Source organism: Lathyrus oleraceus, chromosome 3 (assembly GCF_024323335.1).
Source record: "Lathyrus oleraceus cultivar Zhongwan6 chromosome 3, CAAS_Psat_ZW6_1.0, whole genome shotgun sequence".
In the NCBI taxonomy this organism is placed as follows: Eukaryota; Viridiplantae; Streptophyta; class Magnoliopsida; order Fabales; family Fabaceae; genus Lathyrus; species Lathyrus oleraceus.
Genome location: NC_066581.1, coordinates 227754406 through 227774095, shown reverse-complemented (window position 1 = coordinate 227774095; position 19690 = coordinate 227754406).

Here is a 19690-nt window from a genome sequence, read left to right as displayed (position 1 = left end):
CAACAAAACTTATTAGAATCCAGCATTTAAGTGTACAATGGAGGTTTCCTCACAATTTGTGGTTTTAAGTTCTAGATGAAACATTCATTCAATTATGTTGCAAAAAGACAATATTCAATTTACCAAAAAGAGTAAAGTTCCTAATGCATTCTAAAATTCTAGCCGAAGGTAACCATGTACCTTAGCTTCATTCACTTGTTTATTCTTATCATTGCCATCCAAGCTCGGATGCACCTTCATTGGGTACTTCTTGAGGAGCAACCAATCTAGAAGGGTTTGCCACTCAATCAACCAAAAATTTATTAAACACACAAAATTAAAAACATAACTAAATAACATTAACTGAAAATATAAATTTGTTCATGGGGGACAAAACACCCCAATAGTACAACCCAAAATCAAGATACAAAATCCAAAAATACAAATAGAAATGACATAAAAACTGAAAAAAATACAAAAAACTTAACCCACTAAGGGCTCAGGACTCCTCCTCACTACCGGCCTCAGAACCGGTAGCCTCATCATCAACATCATCATCATCAGCATCAGCATCCACCCCCTCACCATAGACAGGCCTGTCCACAGGCCAATTAGCGTTAAGCAGAAACTGCTCACGCGCCAACAATGCTCGAGCACCGGAGGGGTCATTACCTTGCAGTTCCAACCTCTGCATACTGTTGTGCATATCAATCATAGCTCTCTGGGATGCCGCCATCCACTCAAAACTGTAGTCACACACAGCCCGCAGGTACGGATCAAGTCCAGGAGTAGAAGTACCCGGACCATCAGAAGTCCGGGTACTTCCTGAGGCTGCACTGCCACCGGTAGTCTTCGGTCTACAATATTTAGCCACATACCGATCATCGATAGGTGACGGGATCCTTACCTGACCCCGAGACGGAAGTCTCACCCTTGCCTGAACGCATAAACTCATGATCAAACACGGGAAAGCTAGGGGACAATTAACACGAGCCCCCGACTTAAGCCCACTCTCGACCACGGACTTCAGCTCATTTGCGATGATCCTCGCCACATCGATCTCGACATTGGTGAGGATGGAATGGACCAAATGTGCCACTGGGATCGGCACAGTAGAGGTGTGTGATTTAGGCTGGATGTTGGTCAATACCAAGAGCAGTAACAATTGAGCCATGGGAGTCATGTCCTCCCGGTGATACCTCACTGGAACCCCAGATGGGTTCGGCTCAACAGATTTCCCAGGTAAAAGCAGGGCGGCAGTAATGGCAGGAACATCTCGGTGAAGCCTTAGGTCGGTGTGGTACTGGTCTCTCTGGTCAGCTCCCAGCTGGAGCGGTTCCCCAAGGATTCGGTTGATAGCATCCCGGTCAAATGGAATTGGACGCCCGACCACTTTAGATACCCAAGTAAAGGGCTCGTCGTCGTCGGGCAGTGCGTTAGCATAAAATTCACGCACTGTCGCTATGTCGTAATGCTCTAAGGGACTAATCAACCTATCCCATCTCTTCGCGTCAATCAACCCGGCGAAGTTTCTGTAAGTGCCCTGTGGGTTGATCAGAAATCGCTTCTCTGGAAGTATCTTCCGCTTCTCCAGAGCGATGTATCTGGCGGCCTGCTTCGGGCCGGCAAACTTGTCTTGGTCAAACTGGATAGGCACTGTCCGAGAAGTAGTTGCTCCCTTTCTTTTCTTACCCGCTCCAGACCTTGACTCCATTCTGCAAAATATACAAAGAAACAACACACACCAAACACACAGATTAGCCATCAAAGCATAATTTAAAAGACTGCCTTGCTCGCTGCTGCTTCGCCTAGCGAAGTGGCAGCGAACGCTCGCCCCAGGGTCGCCTAGCGAGTGCTAGCGAACCTTACGGGTTTTGGGGTTTTTCAGCATGTTCAGAGATTCTCCCCCAAAACCCATACTCTAATGGTTCCCACATCAGAACCTAATGATTTCTCAAGCAATTAACCGTTCTATGGAATTGGGGATGACCTATTCGCATGCAAAACCTAAAAATTCCCCAATTCAAAACCTAAAATCCCAAAAATTGCAAACTCCAAAATACCACATGCAACCTAAATGTTTCCCATACCACACTCATCCTATTTGCCATTCAAATTGGAAATTAAGAGTTCAAACAAAAAGAAAAATGTAGTAGGGCAAACCTTAGTTACACGGATTCGGAAATGTGAAGTGAGAAGAGTTTGCAATCGACCGAAAAGAGCAAGTGTTGGTGATAGAGATGCAAATGAGAGAGTTTGAGAAGCTTAGCACAAATTTCTCAGCAGAGCCGTTCAGAAAAGTTTTGTAAATTTGGGGCAAAATGACCCTGCTGAGTTTTAAATAGAAAACTGTCCTGCAGCGCTCGCTGCTGCCTCGCCTAGCGAGCATGCTCGCTACTGCCTCGCCTAGCGAGCTGCTAGCGAGCATGACAGCAAATTCTTTTTCAAATGCAGCACTTGCAAGTTCATCCTGAATGGTATTAGCACAATGTAACCCAACACAAACAACATAAAAACAGTAAATACTTACAATGTTGGGGTGCCTCCCAACTAGCGCTTGTTTAACGTCGGCTAAGCTCGACGGTGCGATGCTCACAGAGGAGCATCGAGCGGCTGAGCACAACTCTCGCGATCCACATGACCGCCGAGATACACTTTCAATCGTTGGCCATTCACGGTCCAACTATCTTTCTTGTCCATGTCTTCAATGACAATGGCCCCGTACTCCTTCACCTCTTTCACCCGAAATGGCCCGGACCATTTTGATTTTAACTTCCCGGGAAACAATTTCAACCGGGAGTTGAACAATAGGACCAATTGTCCGGGCACAAATTCTTTGTTACGAAGCTTCTTGTCGTGATACTTTTTTGCCTTTTCCTTGTACAACCAACTTGAGTGGTATGCGGCATTGCGCATCTCCTCCAACTCAAGTAGTTGCACTTTCCTTTTGTTACCGGCCAAATCATGTTCAAAATTTAAAAACTTTAGGGCCCACAAGGCCTTGTGCTCCAATTCAACCGGCAAATGGCAAGTTTTACCAAATACCAATTGAAAGGGAGTTAGGCCAATTGGAGCTTTAAAGGCTGTACGGTAGGCCCATAATGCTTCGTCCAATTTTTGGGACCACTCCTTTTTTGAATTAGACACGGTTTTTTCGAGGATTCTCTTAATCTCTCGATTAGAGACCTCAGCTTGCCCGTTAGCCTGAGGGTGATACGGAGTTGTCACCCTATGCGATACACCGTAATGTTTTAAAATAGTTTCCAAAGGTGCATTACAAAAGTGTGACCCTCCGTCACTTATCAACACTCGGGGGGTTCCGAAACGGGAGAATATGTTTTTCTTCAAAAATTTTATCACCGTTTTGGCATCCGCCCGAGGTGAGGCAATCACCTCAACCCACTTAGAGACATAATCGACAGCGACAAGCATGTACTCATTCCCATAAGAGGGTGGGAAAGGTCCTACGAAATCTATGCCCCAACAATCAAATACTTCCACTTCTTGGATATTTTGGAGAGACATCTCATCTCTCTTACCTATCCCACCGCTTCTTTGGCAACTGTCACAATTTTGCGCATGGGTATGTGCGTCTTTGAAAATAGTTGGCCAATAAAATCCCGATTGAAGAATTTTAGTGGTCGTTCTAACCCCATTATAATGTCCGCCATAAGGCGAGTTGTGACAATGCCAAAGGATGCTCTGGGCTTCATCACCAGTTACGCATCTCCTTAACAGGTTATCGCTACCCAACTTAAACAAGTATGGGTCATCCCAAACATAATACTTCGCATCCGAAAGGAACTTCCTTTTTTGGTTCGAAGTTAGGTCGGCTGGCACAAAACCACTAGCCTTGTGGTTTGCAAAGTCTGCAAACCACGGCCTAACTTGAACCTTAAACAATTTTTCATCAGGAAATTCTTCCCGGATTTCTTTTTCCGACGCGGTAACCTCCACGTTCACTAATCGGGATAAATGATCCGCTACCAAGTTTTCCGACCCCTTCTTGTCTTTGATTTCTACATCGAATTCTTGTAACAAGAGGATCCAACGGATGAGCCTTTGCTTCGAATCCGGCTTGGTTAGCAGATATTTAATCGCCGCGTGGTCGGTGTACACAACAACTTTAGACCCTATAAGATAAGACCTAAACTTTTCTAGCGCATACACTATTGCAAGTAGTTCTTTTTCCGTTGTGGCATAATTTATTTGAGCCTCGTTAAGAACCTTACTCGCATAATGTATCGCATGAAAAGTTTTGTCTTTTCTTTGGCCAAGTACCGCTCCAACAGCATAGTCACTCGCGTCACACATTAGTTCAAAATTTTCATTCCAATCGGGAGCGACTATTATTGGAGCGGTAACCAATTTTTCTTTTAAAACCTCAAAAGCTTGCAAACAATCTTCGGTGAAGAGAAATACCTGGTCCTTGGCGAGCAAATTGCTCAAAGGCTTAGCCACCTTTGAGAAGTCCTTGATAAAGCGCCGGTAGAACCCCGCGTGCCCCAAAAAGCTACGGATGCCCTTCACATTCACCGGAGGGGGTAATTTTTCAATTACTTCAACCTTAGCTCTATCCACTTCAAGCCCCCTTCTAGAGACTTTGTGGCCTAGCACGATCCCCTCGGTCACCATGAAGTGACACTTCTCCCAATTAAGCACCAAATTGGTCTTCACACACCTTTCCAACACCGTCTTCAAATTTGCCAAGCATAGACTAAACGTCCCACCAAATACCGAGAAGTCATCCATGAAGACTTCCATTGTTTTCTCTATCAGATCGGCAAAAATGGCTTGGACACATCGTTGGAAGGTCGCTGGTGCATTGCACAGCCCAAAGGGCATTTTTCTGTATGCGAACACTCCAAACGGACACGTGAAAGCCGTCTTCTCATGATCAACCGGGTCAACCGCAATTTGGTTGTACCCGGAGTAGCCGTCCAAAAAACAATAGTATTGTTGGCCCGATAGTCTTTCAAGCATTTGATCCATAAATGGGAGTGGGAAATGGTCCTTACGAGTCGCGGTATTCAACCGTCTATAATCTATACACATTCTCCACCCTGTTGCAACTTTGGTCGGGATCAATTCGTCTTTGTCATTTCGGATTACGGTCATTCCACACTTCTTCGGAACCACGTGCACGGGACTAACCCACGGACTATCCGAGATCGGGTAAATCATTCCCGCATCCAATAGCTTCACAACTTCCTTTCGAACAACCTCTTTCATGGTAGGATTTAAGCGGCGTTGTGGTTGAGCTACCGGCTTGAAATCCTCTTCCATCAAAATCTTGTGCATACAATAGGATGGACTTATTCCTTTTAGATCGGAAAGAGTCCAACCCATAGCTTCTTGATTGGTTTTTAGCACAATGATTAGGCGGGCTTCTTCTTCTTTTGTCAAAAGGTTGCTTATGATGACCGGCTTTGCCTCGGTCTCATCTAGGAACACATATTTCAAAGTAGAGGGTAGCACTTTCAATTCAATTGGCGCTTTTTCGTCAATAACCTCCTTTTTCAAGTTTTCCTCCTCTACTTCCCATGGTTGTAGGTCATCTAAACTATCGAGTTCCTTTAAGCATTCCTCAAGAGCCAGCTCTTCTTCAACAGTGAAAACCTCCAATGAGTCGTCAAGAGCTAACTCCATAGGAGATATCTCATGAATATGCTTTGAAACCTCCATTATAGCGTCTTCAATCACATCGATGCGAAAGCTATCATTTCTATCTTTTGAATGCTTCATCGCCTCGAATAGATCAAATGTGACTTCCTCATTTTGAACTCGCACCTTCATTAAACCGTCATCAACATCTATCATCATTCTCGCGGTCTTCATGAATGGTCGGCCCAAGATGAGCGGAGCATCATCATCTTCCTCCATATCAATAACAATAAAATCGACCGGGAAAAAGAATTTGTCGACCTTCACCAAAACATCTTGGGCTATGCCATGAGGATGGGTTGTCGATTTATCCGCCAATTGCAACGTCATTCGGATGGACTTAATCTCAATGTTGCCAAGCCTCTTGATAATTGACAAAGGTATAAGATTAATGCTCGACCCCAAGTCAATAAGTCCCTTCCCGACATACACGTCACCAATTTTAACCGGCAATGTAACTCTTCCCGGATCAACCTCTTTCTTAGGAAGCGTCCTTTGAATAATGGCACTACAGCTCGCATCAAGGACGATGGTCTCCGGTTCCGTATACCTCCGCTTTTTGGTTAGTATGTCCTTCATGAATTTGGCATACTTTGGCATTTGTTCCAAGGCTTCAGCAAACGGAATGTTGATTTGCAACTGTTTAAAAATATCCATGAACTGGGCGTAATGCCGTTCATTCTCCCTTTTGGAAGGAGCATGAGGATAAGGAAGATTTTGGACCGGAGTAGCGCTCACTACCTCCTTTCCCTTTGCAATTCTAGCACTCTTCCATCTAGGCTTTTTCACTACCTCCCTTATTACCTCATCACTTGTATTTTTTTCCATCTCCACACCTTTCTCTTTTTCAACTTCACCATTATTTTTATTCTTTTCAACTTCTTCACCATCACTCCACACTCCTACTTCACCATCAACATTTTCCTCCACTATTTCCTCCTCAATTTCTTTCTCTCTTTGTTCACTCTCAACTCTTTTTTCATTCTCACTACCCAACTCCCTCCCACTTCTCGTCATAATCGCCTTACAATGTGCATTAGGATTTGTTTGCGTGTTTGCCGAAAAGGAAGGACCGGTTTGTTGTTCCGCGAGTTGCTTAGCAAGTTGCCCAACTTGAGTCTCGAGATTTTTTATGGCCGCGTCATTGCTCTTTTGGTTAGCCATTGACATTTGCATGAATTGCGTCAATGTCTCTTCCAATTTAGAAGTTACGACCGACGGTTGTTGAGGTTGAGGTTGATAAGGATTTTGGGGAGGGTTTTGACGGCTAGAAGAACCACCTCCATAACCTTGGTTATGATAATAGTTGCTTCTAGGTTGGAACCCTTGGTTCCCTTGGAATTGTTGTTGTTGATTTTGAGGGTGCGGTTGATAAGGTTGTTGTTGTTGTTGTTGTTGTCTCGGTTGATAGTCCCGTTGATTGGCCATGTAGTTTACTTCGTCAAAACCGGGAGGTGGACAAAATCCGGTGTCATGTTCACCTTTACAAAGTTCACAACAAGCTATTTGTTTAGCTTTTGACGGTTCTCTTAACTCTTTGATTTGTTGCGTTAAGAGTTCCACTTGTTGTGAGATGAGCTTGTTTTGGGCAAGGATGGCATCGTTCGTCCCTAGCTCAAGCACTCCCGCCTTCTTCAAAGAATTTCCTCGACTTTGACTCTGAAGATCATTCAAAGCCATTCGATTTATAATGTTCGTGGCTTCTTCGACACTTTTTGACAATAAAGAGCCACCCGAGGTAGCATCCAACAACGTTTTGCAGTTTGGTTGAAGTCCATTTCTGAAGATATGGATTTGAGTCATTTCATCAAATCCATGCCCTTTACATTTCCGAAGCATGGACTTGAATCTTTCCCACGCTTCATTCAAAGATTCCCTGGTTCCTTGAGAAAACACCGAGATGGCCGTCTTTGATTCCATGAATCGGTTATGGGAGAAAAATCTTTCAATGAATTTCTCTTCTAACACGTTCCAGTCTGTCATTACGGCTGGTGTTTGATCTAGGTACCAATCCTTTGCTTTACCGAGCAAAGCGTGGGGAAATAATCGTCTGAACAACGGAAGCTCCTGAGCCTGATCCACTCCGGCAGCCAATGCTATCTCATAAAATTTTGTGAGAAAAGCAAATGGGTCTTCATGGTCCATTCCGGTGAATGGACTCCCATATAATAAATTCAGAGTTCCCGTTTTCATCTCAGCTTGCCTTCCGGTGTGGTTGGCAAACTGAGCGGTGTTCCTTGGACTATTGATGCATGGAGTAGAAATAGGTGGTGGTGGTTGTGGCTCCATGTTTGGTTCGAATGGTGGTGGATTTGTGGTTGAAGAACTTTCTCCTTGCTCTTGGCGTTGTCTAGCCTGTTGCCTCCTACGTCTCGTTTTGCTATTGAGCCTCCTTGCGGTTCTCTCGATCTCAGGATCAAAAAGAAGTTCGTCCACAGGGATTTGCCCTCGCATAAAACGTAAGCTGCACACTAAACCAAACAAATTACAAGCACAAGTCAAAAATTCACAAGCTAAAACTTAAACAACCATTGCGATGCTCGCAATATCAATTTACAATCCCCGGCAACGGCGCCATTTTGTTGAAAGTATTTTTCGTGTCGGGTTTTTGTTATCGTATCCACAGGGATTGTAAGATATCACCGCCGTTCGATGGTTGTATTAATCGTAGCTCAATGTAACAATAGGGTTTTGTTTTTAATCAAGTTATCTTGCATAAAAAGTAATAAATTGCGGTAAAAGTTATGGTTTGATTAAATGAGAAATATTGTCAAAGTTAGGTTTCAATGATCACTTTGCATGTATTTGCTCGGTCAACAATCTTATAAACTCCTTTAGATGATAAATAATTTCACAAAGTCCTCTCAATATGTTTCTCTCGAACACACATTGTGAGTTTTTCCATTTTGATCCATTGTTTCTCTCGAACACAATCTATCAAAATGACAACTTTTTGGTTCAACCTTATGGTGAACAAAATCATTCATTACTATCTCTAGCTAACAAACAAGTTTGGATGAAAACCTAGGTCAAGAGTCGGTAAACATCTCTCGATCATAAACCAACACAAAGAGTTTTAAATAGAAACAAAGTTTTCATCATATATTTACCATTAAAGAGTTTACATATGAGGATCCTTACATTTACACACAAAGCTAGTAATCACCTACATCTAACCTTGACAAATGGATGACTTAGCTACTCATTTTCATGGTAGCTTGGTCGGCAAGTAAGGAAAGAAGGTTGATCAACATCCAAGTCGGATAATCGAAGTTGGATGGGAATCCACCTTCTTTTTGTAGAAGATGGTTCTAAGATGAAGAGAAATGAAAATTAGGGCATAAAAGCTCCCAAGAACAATGCTGCAAAAATATCTAGAAGAAAGTACAAAAGTGGAAAAATGAGGTAAAACTAAGGTATGGTGCTCAAAAGTGGCACCTGCTACTTATAGACCACTGCTGGGCTGTCATGTTCGCTAGGCGAGCAGAATGGCTCGCCTAGCGAGGGTCTAATATGGGCACATAAGGCCCCTGCGCCCAGAGAAAACAGGGTCTGCTGAACTGTCATGTTCGCCTAGCGAACATACCTTCGCCTAGCGAAGGACACACTTCAACCTTCGCCCCAGCGAGGTTGAGAGGTTTTGCTACTGGAATGCTCGCTGGGGACTCGCTAGAGTTTCGCCTAGCGAGTGAGTGCTGGCTGCGTTTTTCACCAAAACAGAATGAACTCGCTACCACCTTCGCCTTCAGCTCGCCTGGCGAATTAATTTGTCAATTTACTGGGGCTTTTCGCCTGGAGCTCGCCTAGCGAAGCAGTGCTTCGCCACAGCCTCGCCTAGCGAGCAGGCTGATGAAATGCTTGTATTCTTTGGTTCCTTTGCCAATTTTCTTGTGTCTTCATTTTCAATTAGTTCATGCCTTTTTCCTGCACAATAACACACAAATCAAAGGCACCAAGCTTGTTTATCAATGTAATGCATTCCATGTAAAACAAATGTGGTTTTGACAATTTTAGCAAGGAAAAAGAGTAAAAGATGCCCACATATGATAGCTCAAATAAGCACTTTTGGGCATCTAACAATACCCTCAAGATAACTCATGAAGGTACCCCAAGGTGAGGATGTCTAAACTTCAGATGCTGACCACCAAGTTTGAAAATCCGAGGATGAAAGAGGATGAGACTATTCATGACTTCCACATGAATATTCTTGAAATTGCCAACACTTCTAGTGGCTTAGGTGAGAAAATGGCCGAAGAGAAACTTGTAAGAAAGATTCTAAGATCATTGCCAAAGAGATTTGCCATGAAGGTCACATCCATAGAAGAGGCTCAAGATATCAGCAATATGAAGGTTGATGAGCTTATTGGTTCACTCCAAACCTTTGAAATGGGCTTATGTGAGGATGCTGAAAAGAAGAACAAAAGCATAGCTTTTGTATCAAATACTGAAGGGGATTCAGAAGAAGGAAACATTGGAGGGAATGAAAGCATTTCAGAAGCCATAGCCATGCTTGGAAGACAGTTCAACAAGTTCATAAAGAAGGTTGATCAACAGGGTAGACCTAATGTCAAGAATTCTTCATCTGACATCAGTAGAAGGTCAAAATATGAAGAAAAGGTCACTCAAGGCAAGGGAATCCAGTGCCATGGATGTGAAGGTTATGGTCATATTAAAGCTGAATGCCCTACCTTCCTCAAGATGCAAAAGAAAGGGTTATCTGTCACCTGGTCCGAAGGAGATTCTGAGAGTGAAACTGAAGGAGAATCTGCTAAACATGTCACTGCTCTGACCAGTGTCTGTGCCTCTGATGATGACTCAAGTGGAGATGAACTTACCTTTGATGAACTTGCTGCTTCATATAAAGAACTATGTGTTAAAAGTGCAGAAGTGTGTATCCAAGGAGAAAAGCAGAAGAAACTCATCAAAGAGCTGGAAGGTGAGAAATAGAAGCAGCTGACAGTCATAGATGGTCTGAATGGTGAGATATCTTTACTGACATCTAAGCTAGAACAAATGACTAAATCCATCAGAATGCTGAATAAAGGAACTGACACCTTGGAAGAGATTCTAAAGGTGGGACAGAAGTCAGGAACCATGTCTGGTTTAGGCTTTGCTAAGAAATCCTCAACTGAACTCAAAAGATCAAAGGCTGAAGTTCAGAAACTCAAGCAGAACTCACAACCGATGTCTCAACATCAGGGAACCAGGATGAGTAACCATCAAAAGAAGAAATTTCAGAGATGGAGATGTCACTACTGTGGTAGATTTGGTCACATAAAACCTTTCTGCTACAGGCTGCATGGTTATCCTAACCAGACTACTCAAGTCAGACCTAAGGAGAAGGCATCTAAGCATAATGCCCCCATTAAGAAATAAAAGTGGGTTTCTAATCAGACACCTCAAGTCAGACCTAAGCAGCAGGCATCTAAGCATAATATCCCCATTGAGAAACAACAATGGGTTGCTAAACTAGCTCACACATCTCCAAGGCCATCTACCAGACAAGACTGGTATTTTGATAGTGGCTGCTCAAGACATATGACTGGGATGAGCAACTTATTGGTGGATCTACAACCTCATGCTACCAGGTATGTGACATTTGGTGATGGAGCTAAAGGAGAAATCAAGGGTGTTGGTAAGCTGGATTGTCCTGGAGTTCCAAAACTGAGTAATGTGCTGTTAGTAAAAGGACTAACTGCTAATCTCATCAGCATAAGCCAGCTATGTGATCAAGGCTTCAATGTACAGTTCACTAAGGAAGGATGTGTGGTGATGAATGGCTGCAATCAGGAAGTTATGAGAGGAGCCATATTCAAAGATAACAGTTATCTATGGGAATCTAAAGTCTCACACTACTCCTCAAAGTGCCCCTTAGCCAAGGAAGAGCAGGAAGTGAAGCTGTGACATGGAAGACTTGGACAACTTCATTTAAGAGGAATGAAGAAGATCATATCCAAGGAAGCAATTAGAGGAATCCCAAATCTGCTTATGGATGAAAGAAAAGGCTGTGGAAAATGTCAGATTGAAAGCCATGAGTTATCCTCACCTATTGGACCTCATCAAAATGGTGTAGTAGCAAGGGAGAATAGAAGTGTGTATCATTGTCCACTGCAGAAGCTAAGTACCTAGCTTCTGGTAGCAGGTGTTCACCACTGGTATGGATGAACCAGATGCAGACTGAGTACAATGTCACTCAGACTGTCATGACATTGGATGCTACTCAGTTTGACAAAGTTAGGGGCAAAGAGGGAATGAGCGCTTCTGAGAAATTATAGCAACTAATGATGTTAGTTATTTACTGTTTAGTAAGTCAACTTATTAAACAATTGATAGTGCACTCTGATTGGTCAACAAATAATAGACATTGCTCGTGCAACAAGCGTTTCCTATTCCATCGTTTCAACTTTCAGTCTTGCAAACTTTCTCTCAAAGAAACTATTCATCTATCCTCCGAGATATTCATCATGTCGCACCAATCCGACTCAACTTCCTACACAACCATGTCTGATTCCTCCAACTCTGAGTCTTGCAACCCTAACCGGGAAGATCCTGTGGTTGACGCTGCAAAGACGTCTCATGCAAGAAGACCTAAAGAAACGGTCTCCGGATTCTCCTCAGAAATCGCACTTGATGAACAAACCAGGGAAGGCTCCAGGTATGTGCACAATGCCATTGCAACTATGGTGACTGGGATACTATCTGGTAATCATAAGGTTCCTGGGGTCTCCATTCCCTTAAACACTATCATACCTGATAATGTTGCATGTCAAGAAAACGCAGTAGTCTTAAGAAAGAATGCCTCTGACGAGTCTAAGCAAAATGATGCTCATAAGGGGTCAAATACTGACAAACCCTTAGAGAAAGTGGGTAGTGAGGCAGTCCGTGTCACTCATGATGTCAGTGACAACCCTAAAGCTGACACAGTTAATCTGGTGAGTTCTCTGATAATGAACTGTTGACCTCAGTTGTCCCTAGCATAGCCAAAAGGGTTAGGACTAGGAGAGAAAAGAAGACTGTGGTACAGAGGTCCCCAAAAGGGAAGATTGATGTGGCAACTTCTTCCAATCCAAAGGTGACAGAGAGTTCCCTCAAAAGGAAAGGGCATGGGCCTGCGAAATCTTGGAGCAAAGAGGTGCCCAAGAAAATGAAGACCAAGTATGTTGTTGTGGAGTCTGATTCAGATGTCCCATGTGATGTCACAACATCTCTGTCAAAGAAGAAGCCAACCGCTAGCAAGTTGGCTGCTAGTGTCCCTGAGGTACATATTGACAACGTGTCATTCCATTTTGCTTCTAGTGTGAACAGGTGGAAGTATGTCTATCACAAGAGGCTGGCCTTGGAGAGGGAACTGGCTCAGAATGCCCTGGAGTGTAAGGAGATTGTAGACCTTATTCAAGAGGCAGGGTTAATGAAAACTGTGACTCAACTCTCAAAGTGCTATGAGACTTTAGTAAAGGAGTTTATTGTCAATGTGTCTAAGGAATGTGCAGATGGAAAGTCTAGGGAATTCAGAAAAGTATATGTGCGAGGAAAGTGTGTGAACTTCTCTCCCTCAGTAATCAACCTGTATTTGGGAAGACCTGATGTAGCTCAACCTGAGCTTGAGGTGACTGACAACACAATCTGTCAAGTCATCACTGCTAATCAAGTCAGAAAGTGGCCTCTGAAAGGTAAGTTGGTGGCCAGCAAACTCAGTGTTAAGTATGCTATGTGTAACACCCTTCTAAATTACCCCAAATATTTAATTAAAATAGCAACATATATCAATCAGAGTAAATATGCAATTAAGGGTGTCACACAAACACTTCACACCATTCACCATAATATTTGGTCATGCTCATTATTTAATTCAAAACATAAAGCATTGCACAATACGCAGCGGATAGAGATCAAATCGATCATTCAAAACATGTAGCATATTACATGTAAACTGGTTCACAACCAACAATAAACTTTTAAAACATCCCATCCCGATGTTACATCTACCAGAGCATGACCCACTAAGGAGACTACACTAGACTCCAAGCACTAGCTTCTACTCAATCACTGCTCGTTACCTGAAAAATAGTTGTAAGGGTGAGTTCCTCAATCGATATAATAAGCATTATAAAATATCATGTCATGTTAAGTAATTTAACACATTAATCACCCTAATCACATCACACATTCAGTAACGGCACATCAACTCAAATATCATACTCAATACCAATGCAACTCATACTCAATATCAACACAAACACACGTATCATACTGGAATACATCCATTCATATTATACGCCATACATACACTATGCAATGAAACTCCATGCATGCGGTACCGACTATTCGTGAACATATAGTTCAACTTCACCGACCAAATCCAAGTACGGCTACCAAGCTCACTAGTCCCACTCATTTGAGACCTAGTGACTCACATCACTAATTCCTCACCATGGGAATTAGCTACCACCCCAAGGGCCATGCTATGCACGCTACTTCACCTAGCATGCAAACATCAACAACAGTCCAAAATGACTAACATCACTAATTCCTCACCATGGGAATTAGCTACCACCATAAAGGCCACAATATGCATGCTAATTCACCTAGCAATGCAACATCATCAACAATAATCCACAATGGACATATGCTCACACTCTAAGCCATAAAATAGTCCATTCACAAACACATGCGTAATATATACACTCATAGCATTATGCATACCATCATACATCATCCACACATTCATCAAACATCATATCGTGTCAATTAATTAATCACAGTATTAGCACACTCTACTAATACCTATACTGCTCAAAACAGCGGGAATAATCCCTACTATATCACACACCGATATAGGCCAATCATCACATATACACATAACATTTAAAATATCCATTTTTCCACTTTTCAACAGTGTTAACCGGTTAACGCCCTGGGTTAACCGGTTAACGCAGCACAAACACGCTTCCTGCCCAAAACTTAACAGTGTTAACCGGTTAACGCCCTGGGTTAACCGGTTAACGCAGACAAAACAGCAGTTTTTCACAATTTATAACAGTGTTAACCGGTTAACGCCCTGGGTTAACCGGTTAACGCAAGACAGAAAGCTGTTCCTGCGCTAACACAAAGCAGAATGCAGAATTCTCCGCATTTTCCACCGTTGGAGGACTTCCGGACCTCCGATTCCAATTCCGTAAAAAGCTACACGTCCAGCAGTTTACGACACACACCATTATCGATTCAATTACAGTTTTCACACAACTTATTCATCACAATTTCTCAGCATTCCAAATCCCAAATTAGGGTCAATTCAACGGTTTATCACTACCCATTACATGCTAACCCATAATACCCATTAAACGACGATAAACCCCCTTACCTGAGTTAATCCGGCGAATCTTTAAGCTTCAAGCTTTTCTCTTCTCCAACCTTCTTCCTCTTGCTCTGTCCCCTTTGCCCTTTTCCTCTTTTCAGCCGCTTCTCTGCTTTTCACGTGAAACCCTTTATTTTCCAAATGGGACTCTTTTTCTTATTTCCAACTTATATATTTTCCAATAATTATTATTCCAATTATAATAATAATAATAATCCAATAATTCCAATTATTTAATTAAATTAATAAATATAATATTAACTTAAATTAAATAATTATCTTATTTTTAAATCGGGGTGTTACAACTCTCCCCCACTAAAAGAGTTTTCGTCCTCGAAAACATACCTCAAGCGAATAACTCCGGATAAGACTCCTTCATCTGACTCTCAAGTTCCCAAGTCACATTGCCACCTGCTGGTCCTCCCCAAGCTACCTTCACCAAGGCAATCTCTCTACCCCGCAACTGCTTCAACTCTCGATCCTCGATCCTCATAGGTGATGTTTCAACAGTCAGGTTATCTCTCACCTGTACATCATCTACTTGGACTACATGCGACGGATCAGGAATGTACCTCCTCAACTGAGACACATGAAACACCTCATGCAAATTCGCAAGTGACGGCGGTAAAGCGATACGATAGGCTACCTCCCCTATCCTCTCCAAAATCTGATAAGGACCAATAAATCGAGGTGTCAACTTCTTCGACTTCAAAGCTCGACCAACTCCAGTTATCGGAGTAACACGAAGAAACACATGATCTCCCTCTTGGAACTCAAGTGACTTCCTCCTCTTGTCATGATAACTCTTCTGACGACCCTGAGCAATTCTCATCTTCTCCTGAATCATCTTAATCTTTTCCGTAGTCTGTTGAACAATCTCCGGTCCAACCACAACACTCTCACCGGACTCATACCAACATAAAGGTGTCCGACATCTCCTACCATACAAAGCTTCAAACGGTGCCATACCAATGCTCGAATGAAAACTATTGTTGTAGGTAAACTCAATCAAAGGTAAATAACAATCCCAAGCACCTCCCTTTTCCAAAACACAAGCTCTCAAAAGATCCTCTAATGACTGAATCGTCCTCTCAGTCTGACCATCAGTCTGCGGATGATATGCAGAACTCAATCTCAGCTTAGTTCCCAAAGCCCTTTGCAAACCTTCCCAGAACTTCGATGTAAATCTAGGATCTCTGTCCGAAACAATACTCGACGGAATACCATGCAAACTTACAATCTTCTCAATATACAACTCAACTAATCTCTCTAACGGATAATCCATTCTGATCGGAATGAAATGAGCCGATTTCGTCAATCTGTCAACAATCACCCAAATAGCTTCACAATTCTTATTTGTCCTCGGCAAACCAGACACAAAATCCATACTGATACTATCCCACTTCCACCCTGGAATAGTCAACGGTTGCATTAGCCCAGACGGCTTCTGATGAATACTCAGGAATAAACAAAACTCGCAATTTCTCTTTTCATTCCCGGCCACCAAAATAACTTTTTCAAATCATGATACATCTTCGTAGCTCCAGGATGAATACTCAGGCCACTACGATGTCCTTCCTCAAGAATACTCTTCTTAAGTTCGATAACATCCGGAATACACACCCGATTACCAAATCTCAAAACACCATTCTCATCAACTCTGAATTCACCACCTTGACCTTGATTCACTAGAGTCAACTTATCAACCAAAAGCACATCGGATTTCTGACCCTCTCTAATATCATCCAGAATACCACTCGTTAACTTCAACATTCCCAATTTAACACTATTGTGAGTACTCTCACACACCAAACTCAAGTCTCTAAACTGCTCAATTAAATCCAATTCCCTAACCATTAACATAGACATATGCAATGATTTCCGACTCAATGCATCAGCCACTACGTTTGCTTTACCCGGATGGTAATTCAAACCAAAGTCATAATCCTTCAGAAACTCTAACCATCTCCTCTGTCTCATATTCAGCTCTTTCTGATCAAACAAATACTTTAAACTCTTATGGTCACTGAAAACCTCAAATCTTGACCCGTACAAGTAATGCCTCCATAACTTCAGAACAAATACCACAGCTGCCAACTCTAAATCGTGTGTCGGATAGTTCCTCTCATGAACCCTCAGCTGTCTCGAAGCATAAGCTATAACCTGCTTATTCTGCATCAACACACCACCCAAACCCAACAATGAAGCATCACAGTAAACCTCAAATGATTCCGACGAACTCGGTAATATCAGAATAGGAGCAGTAGTTAACCTCTTCTTTAACTCTTGGAAACCTTCTTCACATTTTGAGTCCCAAACAAAAGCTTGCCCCTTTCTAGTCAACATCGTCAACGGTAATGCCAACTTAGAAAATCCCTCAATAAATTTCCTATAATAACCAGCCAAACCAAGGAAACTTCGAATCTCAGCAACAGACTTAGGAGCTTCCCACTTAGACACCGCTTCTATCTTAGAAGGATCAACAGCAACACCACCTCTCGAAATCACATGACCAAGAAAACTAACCTCTTCTAACCAAAATTCACACTTAGACAGTTTCGCAAATAACTTCTTTTCTCGTAGAACTCCTAAAACCACTCTCAAATGTTCAGCATGCTCTTCTTCAGATTTCGAATACACCAAAATGTCATCAATAAACACCACAACAAACTTGTCTAGGTACGGATGGAAAATCCTATTCATATACTCCATAAATACTCCAGGCGCATTAGTCACACCAAAAGGCATTACAGAATACTCATAATGTCCATACCTTGTCCTGAAAGCAGTCTTATGAATATCCTCAGTTTTCACACGTATCTGATGATACCCAGATCTCAAATCTATCTTGCTGAACACACTCGCACCAACCAACTGATCCATCAAATCATCAATCCTCGGCAAAGGATACCGATTCTTGATCGTCACTTTATTCAGTTGCCTGTAGTCCACACACAGCCTCATAGTACCTTCTTTCTTCTTAACCAATAACACTGGTGCACCCCACGGTGACACACTCGGACGAATAAATTTCTTATCCAACAGATCTTCCAACTGACTCTTCAATTCAGTTAACTCAACAGCAGACATACGGTACGGAGCCATCGATATCGGTCTAGTACCAGGTACCAAATCAATCGAGAACTCAACTTCACGCTCTGGCGGTAATTCATTCACTTCTTCTGGAAACACATCAGGAAAATCACACACCACGGCTAGATCGCGAATCACAAGTTTATCTTTAGCCTCCAAAGTCGCTAACAGCATAAACAACTCTGCCCCATCTGCTACTGCCTCATTCACCTACCTTGCTGACAGAAACAAACTCTTCCCTTCCTCAATCTCAGGAAAGATCACAGTTTTATCAAAACAATTGATATAAACTCGGTTAAACACCAACCAGCTCATACCCAGAATAACATCAATCTGCACTAGTGGAAGACACACTAGGTCCATCCCAAAGTCTCTACCAAAAATACTCAAAGGACAATTTAAACAAACTGAAGTAGTAGTCACTGAACCCTTCGCAGGAGTATCAATCACCATACTTCCATGCATCTCAGATATCTCTAACTTAAGTTTCACAACACAATCCAAAGATATAAAGGAATGAGTCGCACCTGTGTCAATAATAGCTACAAGAGGAAAGCCATTAATATAACACGTACCTCGGATCAAACGATCATCTGCAGAAGTCTCAGAACCCGATAAAGCAAAGACCTTGCCTCCCGACTGGTTCTCTTTCTTCGGCTTAGGACACTGTGGGCTAATATGACCCACCTCTCCACAGTTGAAACAAGTCATAGTCTTCAACCGCTGCAGCCAAGTGACCACCTTTGCCACACTTGAAACACTTCTTCTCAGCACTGGTACACTCGTGGAAACGATGTCCAGCCTGGCCACATCTGTAACACTTAGCAGGGGCACTGGAGTCTCCCCCACTAGTCCTCTTCATCCCACTCTGTCTCTGGAAACCTTTGCCAGCTGCATACGGTTTCCCACGATCATTCTGATTCTTGCCTTTCCTATCAACCCTTTGCTGATAGCTCTCTGCTCTAGCCTTGGTATCCTGTTCAAAAATCCTGCAACAGTCAACCAAATCAGAAAACACTCTAATCCGTTGATACCCAATAGCCTGCTTAATCTCGGGACGTAACCCGTTCTCAAACTTCACACATTTCGAGAATTCCCCAGTAGCCTCATCATAGGGAGTGTAATACTTCGACAGCTCTGTGAACTTAGCAGCATACTCAGTAACAGACCGATTGCCCTGCTTCAATTCTAAGAACTCTATCTCTTTCTTTCCTCTGACATCCTCTGGAAAGTACTTCCTCAGGAATCTCTCTCTGAACACAGCCCAAGTGATCTCAGTATTCCCAGCAGATTCCAACTCAGTGCGGGTAGCAACCCACCAATCATCTACTTCTTCTGACAGCATATGCGTACCGAACCTGACCTTCTGGTTATCGGCACACTCAGTCACTCGGAAGATCCTCTCGATCTCCTTCAACCACTTCTGAGCGCCATCTGGATCGTATGCTCCCTTGAACATTGGAGGATTGTTCTTTTGGAACTCACTCAGTTGACGAGCAACTCCCATTCCCACAACATTCGGATTCCCTCCAAGTACTCCAGCTAGCATACCCAGAGCCTCAGCAATCGCAGCATCGTCTCTACCTCTTCCAGCCATCT